Here is an 8141-nt window from a genome sequence, read left to right as displayed (position 1 = left end):
AAGCAGTCAAAGTGCAGTGCATTGGTTGATTGTTTGAATTCGATGCTAGAGAACATTTGGCTTATAGTACAAGAATTACTCTTGATTTTCCGAATTCAATCTTTTCTTGCATAGATATTATTGTGTCCAATATTATTATTTAATTGCTTTGAAAAAAAAAAGGAAGTTTAATTAGAATATATACCCCTACGTCTAAATATCTGGAATATCAACATTTCCTCCATATCACTGAATCTAAATATCTCTCATATTTCTCCCTTTCTTCCATATCACTGAATCTAAATATCTCTCATATTTGTCTCTTTCCTCCATATCACTAAATCTAAATATGTCTCCCTTTCTTCATCCCATCTCTGGAATGTCTCCCTTTCTTTTATAAATGCCTATGTCTTCCTTCCTTCTACGAATGTCTAAAAAATTTAAACTTATTGAATAAAAAAGAATTATTACATAACAAAATGCAATCTTTTACAGCTTCTAAAAGAATCCCCACACTATCAATGCTACAACATGGTTATGCTAATCCTAATTAAGTGATAACACGATAGGAAGTTCACATAATTTGTGCACTATATAGTAGACTAAACTCTGTAAAATCAAGTAGTAAAAGATGTCTTCGGTTAGAATATTTATGCTTGTCAGATGGAACCTCAAAACACCCTACAAAAGAAAAAGGAATTTGGATAAGACATAGTCAGGCACTTTTGAATAGCATTTTTTAGAAAATACTGGATATAAGCCCATGTAATGAAGTATAAGATAACCCTGGAAAACAGGGCATATAAAGATTTCAGCCAACATAACCATCTTATCATAAACTCTAAATTTATAGTGAGTTCCTATGTAAAGTTTTCAGCCAACAGAACCATCTTACCAAAAAACTCTCAATTTACAACGAATTCGCATGTAAAAATTTCAGCCAACATAACCATCTTACCAAAAACTTTCTCACAATTTATAGCAAGATAGAGACTTAACAATCTTACTAAAAACTCTCAATTTATAGCGATGAAGCCTCTAACTCACCCATGGCAATTGTTTTAGGACTTCAGTGCATAGAACTTCAAATTTTACATCATTGTAAACAACATTATGAGGTAAGTAAGCCCTCAAAAATCTTTAACTGACATTTCCATGCACCAAATGTAGGCCCCACCTAACAAGGGCCTTTTAGTGGATACAATTCAACAAGCAAGATGTACAGAGAAAATTCCAAACAGTGTCTGATACTATACCGCATTTTGCTGCCAGGAAAAAAGGTATATTCTACCTTTACGTAGTGGTGTAAACAACCTTCAGTTGCATATGACCATTCCAATCTGCTTTGAGCTGAGCAGCTCAAGAGTATCTGTGAATTGGAATTTGCAACATTATAATAATGGGATAGAAAACTACCTAATCCATGTGCTTCAAAGCTAGCTCTTTGATACATAATACTAATTAATTAGATTGAAATTGACATAGAACCAGGTCTACCAGGCATTTCAAAGCTAGCTCTTTGATACATAATATTAATTAATTAGATCACAATCCTTTTGTAGTCTCCATCTACCAAAGTAGTTGCTTATGCTATTGTCTTACTAGGATCTGGTAAGAGAATTTTTTGTTTCCGTCATCGAACACTCAGGTAGCAGTTGAAGCAGGGCACTTAGAGCTAGTTTATTGAGTTACAAGGTCAAAGGCAGGAGCATGGTAAGAGGTTCTTTCTTTCTTCCTTGTTTTCCTCACACAAGGCGACATCTATTGTCTTACTGGGATCTGGTAATTGTTTTCCACATCGAACACTTAGGTAGCAGTTGAAGCAGGGCACTCAGAGCTAGATGATTTAGTTACAAAGTCAAAACTAGGAGCAGGGTAGGAGGTTTTTTCTTTCTTCCTTCTTTCCCTCACACAAGGCCACATCCCCATTCTTTGTTCTTCTACTGTTACATTCATTTTCTTAAATGACTGATATAAATTATAATTAAGAGACATCTACACACACATTGCATATATTATTTGTCCAATATTTCTCCCAAAGCTATCTAATTATAAAGACCAAAACAGATCCCTACGTGCAATCAAACCTAAACAGATGAAATCCTAAAAGATTCTTTTCTGATAGGACCAAGACAGGTCCCTACAAAATCAAACCTAAACAAATGAAATCCTAGGTGATTCTTTTATATTTTATTGAAATTGGAAAACCTAACGTGAAAATATTAGGAAAACCTAATGTGAGAACATGAGGTGTAGAGCACAATAATTCAATTCCAAAACCAGGCCATCTATCTGACTCATAAAATGAAGATAAAACTTGACCTTTTATTGCTAATACTGAATATCCAAGACAAGGAATTGCAGATCTACTACTCACAGAACCAAGTAAACACCTAAGTCCTTCCAAATAGCGGAAATTATATTCTGAAACTGCTACTGGTATACTTGGGCAGCCAGTCCAAGCAGAAGGAGAGCCAGCAGAGGCAATATCTCAGAAATAGTCTGCAAAGATACTACTCTCTTTTTACTACTGGGAGAAGAAGTGTTAGCATTAGGAGCTGAAGCAGATCCTGCATGCCCACAACCACAAATCACATTATATAACAGATTTAGATCTAAGTGTCTTTGCACCTAACTCTCACATCTGATTCATTCAAGCCCCTAACAACAAAATCGGAAATAAAAAATATCTATGTTTATGCCAAGAGAACAAACAAAAACTTCATTAATGAAGAGGAGAAGAAAAAATCTAAACCTAAAAAGGTGTTGTTTTCACCAACTTTCAAAACAACAAAGAAAGAAACCATAAGGTCTCACAAAAACTAAAAAAATGGTAATTTTTGAAGAGAAAATTGGGTTTGATGTAGAATCGTATGTTGAGAGCAACCGCTGGCAGAAGCATGGAGGCTGACCTCCTAGCCCGCATGTATGCATCCAGCTTCTCCCAAATCTCTGTTGCTGCAGCTTTATCTTGATGTCGCTTATGTTTGCTAATCTGCAAGTAAATTACATGAGCTAAACAATAAGCAGACAAAATTAATGGCAAAATAATTGAGCGTACATGATACAATAAGCTCTAATAGACTGAAATTTAACCCATCATCTGGAACAAGACAAATCCATAAGCAGCATGTTATAGAAGCAGAGCTCGGAAGCTTGACAATACTCAAAACAGTAAAAGAAAAGTCTAAATCTCATACTGAAACTATCTTCACATTCCACTGCCTCGCAGATTTAGCAGACTCCACATTGTCATCTTCAAAGCAAATGTAAAACCCCAGGATTGTAAACATCAACACCATCTATTAGATATTGACATACCATCCGCATGACATTACAATTGAAAAGAAAATCCGATAAACCTTGATCACCTTACCTCTAGCAACAAAGCATTAAGTTTGAGAATTCAACCCATGGTGTTTGTGGGGTCAGATGGACGCATGAAAATTATATAGGAAAAGGAAAACTCACTTTTATTGAATATCTCTGCATGGTCCTTGCTCTTCCTCTGGATAGTAATACACTATGGCTTCCTGAGCATCTCCTTCACCTTGGCATCAGGGGTATGGTAAAACACAGAAATTTGGATCAGACCTTTAACCACAAAATAAACAAAGTGTGAAAGCTCAACAAGAGAAAAGAAGAAACCAAAGAAACTTTAGGGTAATTGGATTTTATACCTTCGGACAATAGAAAGTCGAGACAAGTATTCACGTTTGTGACTGCTAGCTGGGCAGAGGCAAGATAGTTTTCAAGGTAGTAGAAAAATTTACCCAGACCATTGGAAACCCCTAGCACATGAGCTGAATGGATGTATTCCTATAATTTTCCTTGCATATTCTGGTACAGAGTGAGCCAGAGAGACGAAACATTGTGGAATGTTGAACCTATTATAGCCTTGGAAGAGTTAGCACACGAACACGACTCAGAACCTTAGTTGTAGTGGTATGAAACAAAATTAAAGAAATAACATACATAAAGTATCCCTTAGCTACTAAATTGCATAGAACATTACTTACTGCAAGGAGGAAAAAACCCTAGCGGTGCAAGGGTTCAGTAGGCAAAGCATTTTCAGTTGAAGGAAACGTAACAATGACCATCCAAGCATCACAGTTGGCATTGTTCAATTCACATCAATGGCTAATGATTACCTAATTGTCTAACAACAAAATCGAATGGCACATATTTTGACACGAATGCAGTTTGGGGAGTTCATTTCAGAGGGAAACGCCTTATGGCGTAATTACATTATCCAACTTCTTATATGGTTATTAATTTTATAAAGATGATGAATTTCTAGAAACACCTTAGCTATTTCAACCATGCAATTAAATGTATAAATATGTTTTTGTTTTTTTTCTTATTTTTAAATTAGTTTAGATAATTTTAAATTCGGATTTACCAAGTGTCAAAAGAAATCAAGGTTGGAGATGAATTTAAGTGGGTACTTTTGTATTTTATAATAGGTTTCTAGCTTCATCATAATAAATACCTAGACAAACACGATAGCCAAAATACCATAGACCTGTATAAACCCTCAAAATTTTATTTTAATTTTTAATTTTTTAAATTTAATGTTGACTAAGTAAATATAAAATTACATTACATTACACCTTAAATAAAGTTTTATAACATGGCTTCTATAATGGGTTGTAGTGCATCTCTCCACACAATTAACTAATGTATTATGAAGTAGGGGAAGGACATGTATACGAGAATAGAGGGTGGATTAATTGTAAAATGGAAAGTGAAGTGTATTTTTTATAATAACGGATCAATTCATCCCATGGAAAGTAGGTATTTTGTCAAGATAGTAAGAGAGATGTTTATGTAAAATTAATAGTGAGACATCAATTATAAAAAATATGGTTAAGTAAATCTTATGATATTGTCAATATTGCAAAATTGATAAGTGATGGGTACTTCCAAATTCTAACACATTAACACTTACCAATATACCAATGGATCACATTATTTAATAGTGAAAGGGCTATACTTGGGTAGGGCAATTTTCCCCTCTTACAAGAATTATATATGTGTTCACATGGAGATGAAGATAGAAAAATGAATAGAAACAATCTTATTCAAGCATAGTGTGTTTCTGAGAAGAAACATATGGATGCCCACATGTTAATGGAGTTTCAAGTGATCACATTAGGAATTTTGATCACCCACTTTCTTCACTCTCGATTACCTTACCAATTTATAATGCTAATGGGGAGGAGAGATGCATTGAATTCAAATTAGTGAAATGAAAATGGTTAATTCTAGCATGTAGCAAATAACATATTGCCATGCCAAAAATGCCAATTGTAAAGCTAGTGTAACATATTATCACACCACCAATGCCAATTTCTTAAAACTTATGTAAAATATTATTACACCATCAATGTTGACTAAAAAAGAGAATAATATTTGTTTAGATCTCATAATAGATGTCAAAGAATCATAGTCCCATATATTTCAAAAGGGGTTTCCAACCTTTTATTGTGATAAAACCACAAGTTCTTAGTTCAAACACAAATCTTAAAGAATATTTTAAAACATTATAAAGAAATATCATAGATTTGTTTGGTTTGTTTTTGTTGAAAATGCTAATTTAAAGGGAAGACACAAGTGAAAAATGACCAAAGCATGCATCTATCGCATGAAGTTGAGAAATTATAGGGGAGATCACCAATTGACAATCATAACCCTCTCTAAATTCCAAGATGGAGTAGTTCATCTCATCCCGCAAGAGTCCCATACATTTATAATGGTTTACCATAAGATTTATACTATGTCAAAAGTACGAGATATATCTGAATCCTAAAAAGAGTGTATTTTGTCTGAGGGGAACCTCCTTGGGCATATCATCACCAAGAGTGGGATCAAGGTTGATCCGGACCAAGTTCGGACTATCACGCAGATTCCTCACCCAATCAACAAGAAAGCTATGTAGTCCTTCTTGGGAAAGATAAAATTCCTCTGGAAGTTGATCTCAAATTATGCACAAATTGTTAGACCTATCCAAGACATGATAAAGAAATATGCGGTCAACAACAAGGGGAAGAAGGAAAAGGATGTGTTCGCCTATATCAAGAAGGCAATAACAGATGCACCTACGTTGTACAACCAAGATTTCAACAAATATTTCTTGCTTTATACTTTTGCTTCTGACAATTCACTCATTGCAGTGATCACATAAAAGGACAAGTTGAACAACGAACTCCCATCTCCTTCATGAGCGCGAGCATGCAGGGACCCGAGCTCAACTTTCCCACCATGGATAAACAAGCATATGCTGCATACAAGGCGGTAAAACACTTCAGACCATACCTATTGAAAAATCATTGCATAGTCTTTGTGCCACACCCAACAGTCAGAGCACTGCTTGTTCAAAAAGAGTTGGGTGACAGAGGTGCGAACTGGATGAAAGGACTGCAAGGGTATGATATTTATATCAATCCATTTCACACTATCAAGGGTCATGGTCTCTACAAACTTGCAACAGAAGCGGTACACATGCAAGAGGAAGAAGAAGAGCTCGTTGGTTGGGAGCAAGAAATCGACATGTACAATGTAGAGCGAGCACCACCCACTTTGCATGACAACTCTTGGTATGAAGAAGTGTGCTAGTACCTTGAGCACGACACCATGCCCTCTCACTTTTCCATGTGGCAGAAGAGGGCACTTCAACTCAAAGCCTTATCTTACCAGTTGGTGCACGGAGTGATTTACAGAAAGCACAACAATGGAATTTTGCTAAGGTGCCTAGAGGCACAAGATTCAGAGAGTGTGTTACATGAAATACATGACGGACCAGCCGGAGGTCACCTCACGGGTAACACAACTATGCACAAAGTCATGAGAGTTGGTTTCTACTAGCCCACATTATTTAAAGATGCACACACTTATGCTCATAAGTGCCCAGTCTGTCAGCAATGCGCTGGCAGAACTCAAAGGTCAACAACCCTACTGCAGCATGTTACATTGGATGAACCATTCCAATAGTGGGGCTTAGACATCATTGGGGAAATCTTCTCGCATTCATCAAAGAAGCACCGCTACATTCTGACTGCTACAGATTACTTCATGCGGTACACAGAAGCGGTTCCATTTAAACAAGTGAATGACCAGGAAGTCATCACTTTCCTTTAGAAGAACATCATCTCGAGGTTTGGCGTTCCTGTATCACTTGTTTTTGACAATGCAACTTACTTCTCTTCATTGAAACTTTAATATTTTGCATTGCAATATGGTATTGTGCTAAACATTCAACTAAGTAATACCCACAAGGAAATGGTCTTGGCGAATCTATAAAGAAGAATCTCATTCGCATCATAGAAAATACCATTTACTCTGAGCAGTGAAACTGGCATTCCTCTTTGGTGAATTCACTTTGGGCTCACTGAGTTACACCCAAGCCCTCTTTGAACACATCTACATACTTCCTTGTATGTAGAAAAGAAGTCATCCTTTTGCCTAAGATCTACTTGCCCGCTCTCGAGTTATCCCAAGAATCCCGATGTAAGCCGTGTTTATTGGTTCAACGTAGGATGGACACATTACACAAGTTACAGGTAGAACAGATGAAAGCAAAATAAAATATTTCACTCCACCAAAAATATATCAAGAGATGGTTCGATCAAAAGTCTGCAGGGAACGTGAGCTTCGTTGTGGGTGACTTAGTCTTGAAGTGGGATAAACTCCATGAAGACAAAGGAAAATATACGAAGTTCCAATCCCTGTGGATTGGTCAGTACACGGTTCACGAAAAACGTGACCAACACATGTATCACTTACAATCACTTGACGGGAGGTTTGACAACCTTGTTATCAATAGCCAAGATTTAAAATGTTATTTTCAATGATCTAGTGCCACACCTCGCCTATCTACATAGCATGCTTACTTTTTGTTCTGTTGTTTTACTTTGTTGTTTTGATTCACTTCGCTTTGATTTTTTTTTTTTTGTCTTTTCATTTTTGTTTTGTAAATAAGTGTTTTCCTATACTGCGTTCTGGCTTTTGAATAAGTATGTGGCTGACTTTAAAGAGCGTTGTGACACTGCAACACTTGGTCAATCATGTGTTTGTCTTCTCTGTGATTGGTTGTAACTTTTGACCGATGAATCCTTGACGGAAAATATGATTCGTCTATAAGGGAAGCTCTGGTCAAACCA

This window comes from Pinus tabuliformis, chromosome 3_1 (assembly GCF_031772625.1).
Source record: "Pinus tabuliformis cultivar Carrire ecotype Pingquan chromosome 3_1, CPIR1, whole genome shotgun sequence".
In the NCBI taxonomy this organism is placed as follows: Eukaryota; Viridiplantae; Streptophyta; class Pinopsida; order Pinales; family Pinaceae; genus Pinus; species Pinus tabuliformis.
Note: the sequence above shows the minus strand (reverse complement) of the source record.